Consider the following 14127-nt stretch of genomic DNA (forward strand, 5'->3'; position numbering starts at 1 on the left):
TAAACCCACCTATCCTCCAATAAAACAGACTGTGTGCATAGATTTGAAAGCTTCATTGAAAGAACAGGATATGGTGAAACTGGGGAAAATAGGGATACATACAATGAGAACCAAATGCAAGATAGACAGTATTGAGTTACTGCTGAACATAACAATTAATAAATTCAAGCAATTTAAATCTCACCAGTGATTCTCTGTATGCGGGATGTGGGTTTGTCCTTGGATGACCATGTGCCACCCTGTGCCACAGATTAAGATGGATTTTTCTTTGTGCTTCTGCCTTCTCCAAATGCTAAAGGAAATGGAGTCTGGTTTCCCAGCGTGCACTTGTTTTGAGAGCACGGGCTGAAGGGTAAATGGGTTGGGTCAGCTTCAAACAATATACTTGGTATTTGTCCCTCTGGCCACTAGATGGGGCAAGAGAGCAACAACAGTATATAAAAGTGATATGCTGTGGTATGACAGGCTGCCTTTCATGACTACCTCAAATTGTTTGAGAAGTCTGGAAGATTGGTAGGCATTAGTTTGTTGGTCACTAATTTTACAACATGAAAAAACCTGGACATGGCAACATTGTCCAAATAACTACAGGAGCAGAGTCATTTTCTCTCTGAAACCAGACATCAGAGTGAGAAATCTGCATGCCAACCTGGCTTCCATGTTGGTCTGTGTCTAATTTTTTTTCTAATCTCATAACCCATCTGGACAGGTTTATGAGAAATCAAAAGATGTGAAAGATACTCAGTTACCCTGTCACTCCACAGTCCTCCACTCCCCACAAGAGAGATGCTTAGACAGATTGGTCAAATTCTTATCATCTACTGAAATCAAAGATGAAGCTGGAAAGATAATGGGTAGATTCTTCCATCTTTACTGCCATCCTGCCAAATTGCAGCTCACAGGATATGCTGGACCTCTCTATCACCAGAATTTTCCAGATTCTCCACAGTGGGGCAGTGGTTAGAATGCATTATTGCAGGCTGACTCTGCTCACTACCACAAATTCGATCCTGACAGGACTAAAGATTGACTTAGCCTTCCATCCTTCTGAGGTCAGTAAAACAAGGATGCAGATTGTTGGGGGCATTATGTTGACTCTAATTATGCTCAGAGAGGACTGTAAAGCAGTGATCCCCAACCTTTCTTATGCCGCGGCCCGGTATCCCCAACCTTTTTTATGGCGCGGCCCAGTACCGGCATCAGCTGGGCGCCGCCATCTTTTTGATGAAAAAGTGCTTCCAGTGACCTCACCGGAAGCACTTTTTCGTCAAAACAAGATGGCGGCGCTAGCGCTCGGTGAGCTTTTCCGGTAGAAATGGCTTTCTACCCGGAAAAGCTCACGAAAGCATGGCGCCACCATCTTGTTTTGATGAAAAGTGCTTGCGGTGAGCTTTCTACCGGAAAAGCTCACCGGAAGCACTTTTTCATCAAAAAAGATGGCGGCGCCCAGCAAACCAGCGGCCCGGTAGGACTTGTTCCATGGACCGGTACCGGTCCGTGGACCGGTGGTTGGGGACCCCTGCTGTACAGTACTATAGAGCAATGTATGCAGTAAGTTTGCTATTGCTAATTATCTATCAGAAAAAAAAATATTTTAAAACTATTTCCCTTAGTGTAGGGAGGAGAAAAAACCCAGACATTTCTAAAATGTCATTTGAGATTTTATTAGCAATAACCAAATTTGAAACATTGCTCCTGCAGCATAAACATAATTAGACACAAAGGCATGCCCTTGGCCAAGTCACTCGTGATTCAAATTCTGCTAAATTCCTCTGGAAATCCTTCTCAATTGTTCAAAAAATCTATTTATGAGACCAAGGGTCTCCAAAACACTCAGCTTTGGTGAGAGAAATAACCTTTTCCACTTCTTTGCTACATTTCCATGTTCAACACATTCTGTTCATTCATCTCATAAGAGGTAGAAAGAAATATTAATACCAAGATGCCAATAATAATAATAATAATAATAATAATAATAATAATAATAATAATAATAATAATAATAATAATAATAATAATAATAATAATAATAAAAAAATGAGCTTTCTGCCATCAAAACACATTTTCCCTTAATGGAAATAAAGTGCATATCATAATATGACCTCCAATAATATTATTCAAATATTATTATTTTTCTCCCTGGAGTTGGAAAAAATATTTTCTGATCAATTGACTACCAATAACTTCTAAATACTAAACATATACTTGTGCTTTGCAGAAGGAAGAAAATAAATGTTGACACTAATAGCTTGAAAAAAACCAGACCCACAACAAATTGAAAGGATAGACCAATAAGAAGTTGATCGAATGTTATAGAAAAACCCTCTAATTATGCAAAATAGAAGAGCAAAAGAGACCCCCAACCCTCTGCTGAGAATGAAAGAAATATTCTCATTTATTTATTGTGGTCTGGAGTTCAAGGGGAGATATTCTTAGAGGGGAACATGGTAAGGGAAAGAACTATATAATACAGTATAATATACTGTATAAAGTATAAAGCTAATACAATCCTTGGTTATATAAACAGAGGTTGTATAAATAGAATCAAAATCATGTAAAGTATTAGTAACACTTTATAAAGCCTTAGTAAGGCCACACCTCAAATACTGCATCCAGTTTTGCTCACCACAGTACAAAAAAGATGTTGAGACTTTGGAGAAAGTGCAAAGAAGAGCCCTGAGATGATTAAGGGGTCTGGAGACAAAAACACATGAAGAACAATTACAAAATTTGGGTTTGGCTAGTCTAGAGAAAAGAAGGAGTGGCGAGGGGACAACATGATAGCAGTATTCCAGTATTTGAGAGGATGCCACAAAGGAGGAGGGGGGTTAACTTATTTTCCAAAGCACCTGAAGGCAGGACAAGAAGCAATGGATGGAAATTAATCAAGGAGAAAAGCAACCTGGAATTAAAGAGAAACTTCCTAATAGTGAGGACAATTAATCAGTGGAACAGCTAGCCATCAGAAATCATGGGCTAGAAGAGACTAGACAGTCACTTGTCTGAAATGGTATAGGTTCTTCTGCTTGAACAGGAGGCTGGACTAGAAGACCTTGGAGGTCCCTTCCAGCTCTATTATGATTGCTTTTAGCTTTAAGACACACAGTTGGGTGGCCTTGATTAGGAAAATCAGTATAACCACTCTCTCTGATTGGTTTTAAAAACAACCATTCTGACTCCCTGAAAGTTGATAGTTTAATATTCAGGATGAAACCAGTAGATAGTTCTGGACTCAAAATTCCCCAGAGATAATGAGTGGTTGTCAATGCAACAGACTCTTAAAAAAACAAAAAAACAAACAAACACCCCAGCACATACAATGCTGACCACATGGGGCACCAGAGATAAACATCGAACACTCTTCCTTTGATTTTGATTGTCTGAACCGAATATTTCTGCTGATAGCAGTCACATAATGCCTTTGCTTTCAAATAGGCTTGGTCTGATATTCCTTTCACCAGAGCTTTATGTAGCAGCCTCTGATATTCATTTAGACTTAACAAAGAGCAATGCATCTGAAAAACACATGAATATTTTCTCTCAAAGATTGCATATTTCCACAGAAATACAAGAGCATGAAGAAACATGATAACAAACACCTGGCTCTGTCCAGGGATAGTATTCTACCAGTTCAGACCGGTTCAGGAGAACCGGTAGCTCCCGTGATCGTTTGGCCCCGCCCTCCTGCCCCTGCCCTTTTCCTGTGCTTTATTTCCTTGTTTTTGAGCACAACTGATTCATGTGGCACAGCAGTTTGCTGTGCATCAGCTGTTTTACTCACCGGTGATTGAGCAAAACGTGAGTATTACAGCTAAAAATGGTATTTTCTAAATGCTGTGCACGTGTTCATCGAACCGGTTGTTACACCGGTTGAATCGTACCATTGTCTCTGTCTCTCTGTCTCTCTCTCTCTCTCTGTGTGTGTGTATGTGAGAGAGACAGAGCGACAGAGAGAATGTTGTAGAAAATATTGTCATCTGTTTTTCACAGAGCCTAAAATTCTTCTTCTCATGCCATTAACCAGAAGTAGCTCTGATATAAGCCTATGAAATGCAAGATTCTATATCTTATTACCAGTTTCTACAGCTTCGTTAATTTACATCTAACTGGGCGAACTTAACTTCTCAGCTCCTGAAGGGAGACAAAACTGAAAACCTTGGAACAGATTTGGTGGCACAGATCCAAATTCTAAATGTGTTAATAGGAAATATTATGTAAATGGCTAGCTATTTTAGGAAGTAGATTACCATACGACTCATTAAAAAATGTAGGGAAGGCATTGCTACAAGATGGGGAAATGGACGTAGTTGCTAGTTCACTAGCAGCCTAAAACTATGACTGTTTTACATGCTTAAACAAAATTAATATGCTTTTGATTAAGATTATTTTTGTTGCCGAGAGTCACTTTCTTAGGAGATAGCTGGCTGTACAAACATGACAAAAATTAGTTAAGTTAAGTTAAGTTAAGTTAAGTTAAGTTAAGTTAAGTTAAGTTAAATAATAAAGTAAAATAAAATAAAATATCCTACTTATTGGTTGATTTTTTTTTTAAAAAAAAAAACTTTAATTAAAAAAAGAGAACTAGTTTGGTCTAGTGGTTAAGTCACCAGATTAGAAAGCAGGTGATTGTGAGTTGTAGTTCTGCTTTAAGCATGAAAGCCATAAATAGGAGGAGGAAATAGCATTAGGTATGTTCACTGCCGTGAGGTATTTCTAAAAATAATAAAGGTAGGGATATATGTATGTATAAATAGCAATAGCACTTAGACTTATATACTGCTTCACAGTGCTTCACAGCCCTCTCTAAGTGGTTTACAGTGTCAGTATCTTGCCCCCAACAATCTGGGTCCTCATTTTACCCACCTTGGAAGGATGGAAGACTGAGTCAACCTTGAGCCTGGTGAGATTTGAATTGCCAAACTGCTGGCAACTGGTGCTCAGCAGAAGTAGCCTGCAGTACTGCACTCTAACCACTGCGCCACTGCGGCTCTTAAAACTTCAAAGAAAACACTGCATTTTTCATCTCTTTCTTTATCTCCCAAATCAGTCCATTGTCTTTGGCAATTTTAACTCCTTTTTAAGCTGTAGAGAAATGGGAAGTATTAACAAGAAAGCCAAAACTCTACCTCAAACTGGTCCACCTCGCTGGTAGGCCTCAAATGTGACAAGCACCCTTGTATTTGTGTGAGTGTATAAGGGTGATTGTGGCTCTGGGTGTTTTTCTTTGTTTTTCCTCACCAACTTGCAGCGATGCAAATATAGTGGCTTGTGATGGAGGAAGCAACTGTATTGCAAAAAGTAACCCATATCCTTGCTTGGAATTACTAGTGCTAGTAAATTGGCCAACAGTCTACTTGTCTAATACATAATACATTTGTGCTTCCTTCATTTGGAAAGAGGCTGATACAAATTCAGGCTTGGTTTTCCTCTTTGAATAATTTCTCTGTGGTTCAGAATTGTGGAGTTCTTTTGTTTTAATTCTCTTAAAATTGTGCTTTTGTCCTCCCTCAGGCTTAGTTTATTACATAATGTGCTCCCATATTGATGTAAACTGATTCCAAGACGCCATTTTTTAAAACATAAAAATGGGCCTTATAAAGCATAAAATAAAGCAGAGGCATAAATATTTAAGATCCTGAGGGAGGAAGCTATTATAGCTCATAAGCTGTGTTTCAATGAGCTCCCAATTTCTAGAGATAACGTGTTGAATAGGAACAGTATATTATATTGGATAGCAAAATTTCTTAGAATTAATCCATATATTATGATGATGCATTTTTCTTCCTTGTCATAAAATGCATCCCTTACAGAATTGAAAGTTCACTCTTTTTGAATATTGTGTTCTTCCTTGGCTGGTTTTAATGTGTGGAACCATGATCACTGCATGATTGGTGTTGACTTTGATGTGCTAAAAGAAGTTATTAATGGTACAGTTATTTTCATTGTCCCACAAAATAGTCATTCAACATAACAAACTATTCTGAATCTGGAAGACTTTGAGTTTGCTCCTTTGTTCACCCATTAATGACATCATCATGTTGGCAAGATAAATTGGGCAGCCAACCTTATAAAATTATTTCCAACTAGCTACGATGCTTTTAGGGGGCATTTTTAGGAGGCTCAATGGTTAAAGATGCTTAGCTGGTTAGCTGGGCATCCCCCCAGTTCCTGCTCACCTAGCAGTTTGAAAACATGCAAATGCGATTAGATAAATAGCCGCCACTTTGATGCGAAAGTAACAGCGTTCTGTGTGCCCTTGGCATATAGCAGGGGGTTAGCAACCTTGAACGCTCAAAAAGCCACAAAGGTCGTAATCGGAAGCCCCCCATTCAATTCTGGAATCAACCAGAAGTCCAGTTTCCCCCACTAGAATCTCCTCCTAGTGCCGCATCGTTTTTCCTCTACCTGTCCTAACCAGTAAGAGTTTCAGAAAGATAGGGGCTCCAATAACAAAATCTATTATCTCCCAGCCCAATTCACCTCACAGGGTTGTTATCGTGTGGAAAAATAGGAAGAGAAAGGTATGTTGGATGGAGTTAATTGTAAAAATAATATAGGCAGGATACAAATACTGCTAAATAAATAATATGTTGCACATAAGCTGGATTTGGCAACTCCACTCTATCAAAAAAATATGTTTATGGGGGGAAATGCTACCATGTTTCTCATATAATAAGGCCGGGTCTTTTTTTTTTTTTTTGAGCCCCGAAAAAATGGCTAGGCCGTCTTTTCGGGGGTGACTTAATCCCCCCCCCTTGCATCTTTGGGCAGGTGGGCGGCGACAGCTTGGATGTTGACCTCGGCGTTGGTGGGGCACTTTGTATCAGGGTCAACGCAGGCAGCACCATATCCGGGTGTGCAACAAAAGTACTTCCTAACAGCAAGCCCCCCCGCCATTTCCCCCCCATTTCGCATGTTTTAATATAGGCCTTAATTTGGGGGGAGGGGCTTAATTTCATTTCATGCCTATAAAACATGCTGGGACTTCCTATTGGGGGAGGCTGTATTGTTGGAGAAACAGGGTAGACTAAATAAAACCCCAAGCAATTCTTTTAGAGAGACTCTGAATTTGTAATCAGTCAAATGATATAAGGTGCTCTATTAGCCTCAAATCAGTGTGTATTCATTTATCCTTAAAGTTTAAGCAAATTTCTATAAGGTAGCAGATTAGAATGAATGCTTCTAGGTATTCTACCTCGGCATGTAAATCCCACTTTGACACACAACTTCATGGATTTTGGCTGGTTGATAGCTATGCAGGCTCATTGACCACACACATGAATGTAGACAGCTGTGTTCGTAAACAATTCATAATAAAAGTCAAGTCTTCTTCAAATTTAACTTCTCGTAAATCTATAATCGTATTCAGGCTGTTTCCTTGTTCAGTTGTATATCAATAGTATGCCCATTAGAGAAAACAGAGTAATTAGAGCTGGAAGGACCTTGGAGGTCTTCTAGTCCAGCCCCCTGCTCAAGCAGGAGAACCTATACCACTGCAGACAAAATGGCTGCCCAGTCTCTTCTTAAAAGAGCACCAGCGGTGGGATTCAAATTGTTTTACCACCAGTTTGATGGGTGTGGCTTGGTGGGCGTGCTTTGCCTAACAGGTGCGTGCAGCTTTCCCCACACCAGCTGAGGCCTGCAGGGCCAATCAGCTGAGAGGATAAAGAAGGAAAAAGTGCAAGCACAGGTGGGAGGGTCGATCCTGCGCTTTTCTCTTCTTTCTCCTCTCATCAGCTTTTTTTTTACTACCTATTCAGCCAAACCACTGCATACCATAGCATACCACCACTGTGGAACACCCATAATTTTGAAGGCAAGCCATTCCACTGGTTAATTATTCTCCCTGTTCTTTAGTTCTAGGTTGCTTTTTTCCTTTTTAGTTTCCATCCATTGCTTCTTGTCCTGCTGTCAGGTGCTTTGGAAAATAGATTGTCCACCTCTTCTTTGTGGCATCCCTTCAAATATTGAAACACTTCTATTATGTTACACCCTACTGCTTCTTTCCTCTTTGCTCATAGCCCATCTCTGCAACCTTTCTTCATATGTTTTAGCCTCCGACCCTCGAATAATCTTTGTTGCTTTTGCTGCACTCTTTCCAGAGTCTCTACATCTTTTTTTTTAAAATAATCCAGTGACCAAAACTCGATGCAGTATTCCATGTATAATCTTGCCAAGGTTTTGTATAACGGTACAAACATTTCACATGATCTTGACTTTATTCCTCTGTTTATGCAACGAAGAATTTTAGGCTCTGACAAAATTTTCTACAATCTCTCTCTCTCCCCCCCTCTCCCTCCCTCCCTCCCTCTCCTCCCCTCCGAATTTCTTCTTGTAAGATCTTTCTTTCAACTACAAAGTCTAGTCTTGTTGCACTCTGTTGTACAGTGGGCCTATTTATCAGTGTATTCAGTAAGGCTACTCACAGTTTAGTTCTTTAGCAATGGTAAACCTCTTCACCTGCCCACCCTCCTCACCAAATTCAATCCGGAGATTTGGAGATAAAATCACAGATTTGCAGGATTCCATAATGGAACATAATCGCGTCCTTTCTGGTTCTTGAGGATTACTGAAATGATCTCTCTTTTTTTTTAAAAAAAATACTTAATCGGGATTGGTGACTCAGATGAATGGTTAAGGTGCTTATCAAAATAATTTTAGACAAGCAAGGCAAGGCACAAATAGTGCTTTGGAAATCCCTTTGGAGCCTTTAGCTAAAATCATGATATCATTTTCTGCCTATAAATTAAGCACATATGGAGATGTTTTAAATATGATGCCCTCCCAGAGCTTAGTTAATCTCTCCTAAAGTGACTGGATTTAGCATGTTTATTTAGAAGAAGCTTACAAGTTCGTTGAACAAAACCATGCCATTCTAGGGAAGCATTAGTTCTGCAAAATATATCTTCATTTCTAATGGGAATACTTATTTTTGTAAAAGTGGGATTGCAGTTTAGTGTTGAAGCTGGTGTTACAAATGATATAGACCAATTGTATGATATCATCACTCACATCAATAGCATGGAAGAGTTTATATGCAGTGTTCCAATATCTCAGGGGCTGCCCCAAAGAAGAGGGAGTCAAGCTATTCTCCAAAGCACCTGAGGGCAGGACAAGAAGCAATAAGGATGGAAACTAATCAAGGGGAGAAGCAACCTAGAACTAAGGAGAAGTTTTCCTTACAATTAATCAATCAATGGAATAACTTGCTTCCAGTAGTTGTGGGTATTCCTACACGGGAGGTTTCCAAGAAGAGACTGGACAGCCATTTTGTTTGAAATGATATAGGTCAGGGGTGTCAAACTGGATTTCTTTGAGGGCCGGATCAGCATGGTAGTTTTCCTCCACAGGCCAGCTGGGGGTTGGAAGGGACAAATGCCTCCTGCAACACCTACTGGTCAAAACAGCACTGCACACAGTCCCCTCACACCCCACTTTGACCAACAGAGTGCTGCAGGGGGCCATCCAGTCCGAAAACGGGGCACGGGGAGGCTGTGCATCTCCCCCATGTTATGTTTTGGCCAGCAGTGCTGCAGGAGGTGGTCCAGGATGAAAACAGGGCTTTCTGCTTGAACAAGGGGTTGGACTAGAAGACCTCCAAAGTCCCTTCCAACTCTGTTATTCTGTTGTTGTTATTTTTCCAAAATTACCCTTGCACTGCAATACTTTGTAAAGAAATGCATGCAATGAAGAAGGAAATGGGAACATTATCATTTATACTGCATGAGGGAAAAACTTGCACATTAATTACAAAGGACAATATCATATAACATTCCATGAGAGTGATACAAGCAGCAGGTATTCTCTGCATTGAAAAGAGAGAAAAAAAAGTATGCCTTTTCTCAGATGACTGACCACAAATGATGGGAAATTGATATGTGCAGTTGGTACTGATCTCTATACCTGGTTTAGAATTACAAAAAAAAAATATACCTCTTATAATTTAGGTCCATCATGCAACCATGAAATGGATGTAGAGGTTTGGGCTTCTATAAATATTCAAGTATATATAGGTCAAGACAGCAAATTTAAAAAAAAATAAAACATAGTGTAGAGGAAATGTGGAATGGCCTTGAAAGGACAATGGTCTGATAAGTAGGACTTGAGTCCAGGCCATGAATGTAATGTGAGAAAGCGTCTCAGATAAGCCCTCCCCTATTTCACACAAAGACAAAGGGATAAAAAGAAAGAGGTAGAAGGGGAAGAACATCCTTTTTTTTTTCTTTTTACAACCCTTTAATCCCTTAATTAGGGGTAGTTGGGACAACTGAATGGAGCTGCTGAGTGTTTACTAGCCAGATGCCCTTCCTAATGCTTATGTTGAGTTCACAGCGAATATTTTCTCTTTGCACCCTGTTAGAGAAACATCTGCCACTGCATAGGATCGAACTCTTAATCTTCTGAGTGTGAGGTGAGCATCTTCACTTCTAGGCTACCACGCCAGTCATCCAATACAAGATTTTGTTAATGTTAATGTAGCTGTTGCATTAAGAACAACTGGTACAACCACCACGATATTCTTTAATTATATAACACCAATTTCTTAATCTCAGCAATTTCTTGCTGAGATGACACATGCACACAAATTCAATCATACTTAAAATGTTACCTTGAACTTCACTCTAATAATGAAATTGGGTTATACTTGCCTGGCCCAGTACCTGAATCAAATCCATCCGTCTGAGAGAAAATGGCCCATTGATTTGAGAAAAAAAAAATACTTCAAAGAAATTCATTTAAGATTGTAATTTTTTAAAAAAAAAATAATGGAAATCAATATTGCTCACTGCAGAGCAAGGGGTGTTTCCAGACAGAGACTCAAAGGAACAACAACGAAAATAAATGATTTAAGATTTGCACAAAATTAGATTTTGGATTATGCAGTGCAATCACAATTTATAGGCTTCCTTTGAATAGATAAGTTAATTGATTAATTTAAATGATTTTTGACATATGGGCTCTTTTGTTTTAGGAAAGCAACTGTGAGAATAGTTTCATAAGCACAATTTGTAGTAACAATATACAACGGAAGTATAAATAATTGTTTTATTGTTTTAGTACAGATCAATATTGTTGTCTTCTTGCTACCCTAGGAAAGAACATATAAGGGAAAGCTGAAAGATATCTAGATATATGAAGCAGACTGGAGTTTTGTTTCCTGTAGTCATGAGTGCCAGATATGAACTGCAAAAATCTAGGTAGATAATTATTAAGAGCTTGTGTTTATTTATTGGATTTGTTAAGGTTACCAAGCTTCAAGAAGAGATGAACAAAGATCTTGAGTCTTGGCTAACATCTAACCTTTGGCTGTGGTTTGGTTTGGTTTTTGCAACCCAGAATTGGGGACCTTAGCTTGATAAGAAGGTGTTTTTTGTCAGACAAATTGTTGCATGAATATCTTTGTATACCAAAACACATTTTTCTACAGCATTCTATCCCATCCCGGTAAATATCCCAATCGGTAAGTTTTATTACTGAGAGTTCCATAACTAATATGATCCATTTAGTGGTGGGATTCAATTTTTTTTTTACAACAGGTTCTGTGGGCGTGGCTTGGTGGGTGTGGCAGGGGAAGGATACTGTAAAATCCAGACAGAGGTGATATTTGCTGGTTCTCTGAACTACTCAAAATTTCTGCTACCGGTTCTCCAGAACTCGTCAGAACCTGCTGAATACCACCTCTGGATCCATTACTTCGAATTATGGGAGTTTAGTTGTTGAGTTTTAGAAAGATGCTTCTGCTTATTTAAAATACCAAGTTCTACTCCTAAAAGTTCATGGATGCTGAATTTGTGGCTTTAAGAGTGAATTCTCCTTGCAAAGACTGTGTATGGATTCATATATTGCAAGGAAAGATTCACTCATTCATGTTTTTTTTTTTCTGATAGAAAGATACTCAGAACCTATATAACTAAAATCTCAATCAGACCTGAAAAAATAATTATGCAAATATGTGGGACCCAAAGTCAGATTATGGAGAACATAAATGGCCCAAACAGCAATTGTCATCTGTCATTGATATAGGAGCCTAAAGATGATAATTGCTGTTTGGGTCAAATATCTGTTTATAAGAACTTTCTGAAAAAGAAAAAAAAAACATTACTTCACTTTGGTATTTGGCATAAAATAGTCCAAATATCTAAAGATAATGAACCTCTGGAAGCAGTTAGAAAATGTTTACAAACTCATGTATGGCATTTGCTGCTTCAACTCTAGCTAAACTGATTATTAACGATGTTGTTGGTAAGACCCCGCTTGGAATACTGCACCAGTGTTGGTTGCCAAGACATAAAAAAAGATCATGAGATCCTAGAAAGAGTGCAGAGAAGAGCAACGAAGATGATTAGAGAACTAATCATCCTCTAATCATATAAAGAACATTTCCAGAAATTGGATATGTCTAGTTTAATAAAAAGACTAGGGGGTGAAATGATTGCATATTCCAATATCTAAGGGGCTGCAACAACAAAAAAGGGGGAGTCAAACCTATTTTCCCAAGTTCCTAAAGGCAGAACAAGAAACACCTGACAACAAGACAAGAAGCAATGGATGGAAACTAGTCAAGGAGAGAACCAAACAGAAGTAAGGAGAAATTTCCTGATGCCAAAAACAATTAATCAGTGGAACCAGGGATGGGCTTCTGGGGGTTTGCAGGGGTTTAGGAGAGGCCCTAGTTAAGATTCTGTACAGTTCAGAGAAGCCCCAAATCCCCCTCCTGAGTGCAGAGTCCACCCACCCCCTCCCCTCCCAAGAGTCCCCACATGGCCCATTTTGGATGCAGGTAAGTGCAAGGCGCATGTGCAGGCTTGGGAAGGGTGAAAAACAGGCCACCCGGAAGTTTGGGAAGGCCGGAAATGGGCCTGTTTCTGGCTTCCAGAGAGCTTCTGGAGACAGGAGAGGCTGTTTCCGTCCTCCTGGAGGCTCGAATAAAGCCTCCAGAGCCCAGGAAGGGCAAAAAAAAAAAAAAAAACACACAAACACACACACTGTGGTGCAGGAGGTCGACTAGGCCATGCCCACCATGGCATTGTCCACCCAGCAACTGGGCAGAGAACCCATTGCTAAAAATTTTGAAGCCCACCCCTGAGTGGAACTGCTTGCCTCGTGTCTGCTCCATCACTGGAGGTTTCTAAGAAGAGATTGGACAGCTGCTGAAGTGGTATAAGTCTCCTGCTTGAGCAGGGGTTGAACTGGAAGACCTCCAAGGTCCCTTCCAACTGTGTTATTCTGTATTTCTGCTTTTGTCATCCTTTTGGTTCTTCTTGATAGGTTTTCATTATTCTGGAAGAAATGGGTTGAACTACAGACACTATCGGTCTAACATCTGGACACCCTCGGAGTTTGGAGATCCAACATAAAACTCACATTTTTGCATTTTTGATACTAACCTCTGGAAAGAAAGGAATATAAACTCTTTCATAACAATGATGTTTGCCTGGAAGATTGTATCTCAGCCAATTATTTATTTAATACCTTCTGTGTATCGCACCAGGGAGTCTTTTCCCTGTCCAGATTTAATGCCCTGTCATCCATGCTAACAGAAGGGAAATATAACAATATTCCCATACAAGATTGCTTATGCCCTTTCCCATTGGGGAAAATTGAATCAGTCATGCATGCTTTACTGTGCTGCCCATATGAGGTGATCGGCACTCAGTTTTAATAACTCTTTTGTTATTGAAATCCCATGATAGGTGAAATTGGAATGTTTTCTTTTTATGTGCTGAATGGTTGATGATTAGCTTCAGAGCCTTTGCTAAGTTATGCTGTATAGTGTTCGTTGTTTGCAAGTTGTAACTATGCTTATATAATTAACACAAACAGATATGCAAGCTATGCATAGAGATATACCTTTTGTTCACAATTACAAATATCCAAGAAGTTTAATATTGTTTGAAGTCTTTCTTTTGTTCCTGATATTGGGAGTGAGTAGGTCACATGGAATGGCTGGGGACTTTGGGCTACAAATCCCAGAGGTCCTTTTTCAAAAGGCAACTGGTCTCTCTCTTTTTTTTTTCCCTTCAAGACATTTTACTTCTTATCCAAGAAGTTTATTCAGTCCTTCAAGAACCTTCCTGGACTGTGGTCACCATGATGTAAAAAAGATGTTAAAAGACTCTAGAAAGA

At 39.4% G+C, this 14127-nt stretch overlaps 1 long non-coding RNA gene across 2 annotated transcripts; it reads left to right on the top strand.

Annotated features, from left to right (window-relative positions):
* The first annotated feature begins 3392 nt into the window (after nt 1–3392).
* LOC148130608 (uncharacterized) lies at nt 3393–13887 on the top strand. 2 transcript variants are annotated; one of them, XR_015750013.1, is made up of 3 exons: nt 3393–3798; nt 11094–11198; nt 13270–13887. It is a non-coding gene; the product is annotated as an uncharacterized LOC148130608 (long non-coding RNA). The 2 variants fall into 2 exon arrangements; XR_015750012.1 differs by lacking the exon at nt 11094–11198 and adding an exon at nt 11245–11461.
* Nucleotides 13888–14127: the final 240 nt, after the last annotated feature.

This window comes from Notechis scutatus, chromosome 5 (genome assembly GCF_049901735.1).
Source record: "Notechis scutatus isolate UNSWTSFEM ecotype Mainland chromosome 5, rNotScu1.2, whole genome shotgun sequence".
NCBI lineage: Eukaryota > Metazoa > Chordata > Lepidosauria > Squamata > Elapidae > Notechis > Notechis scutatus.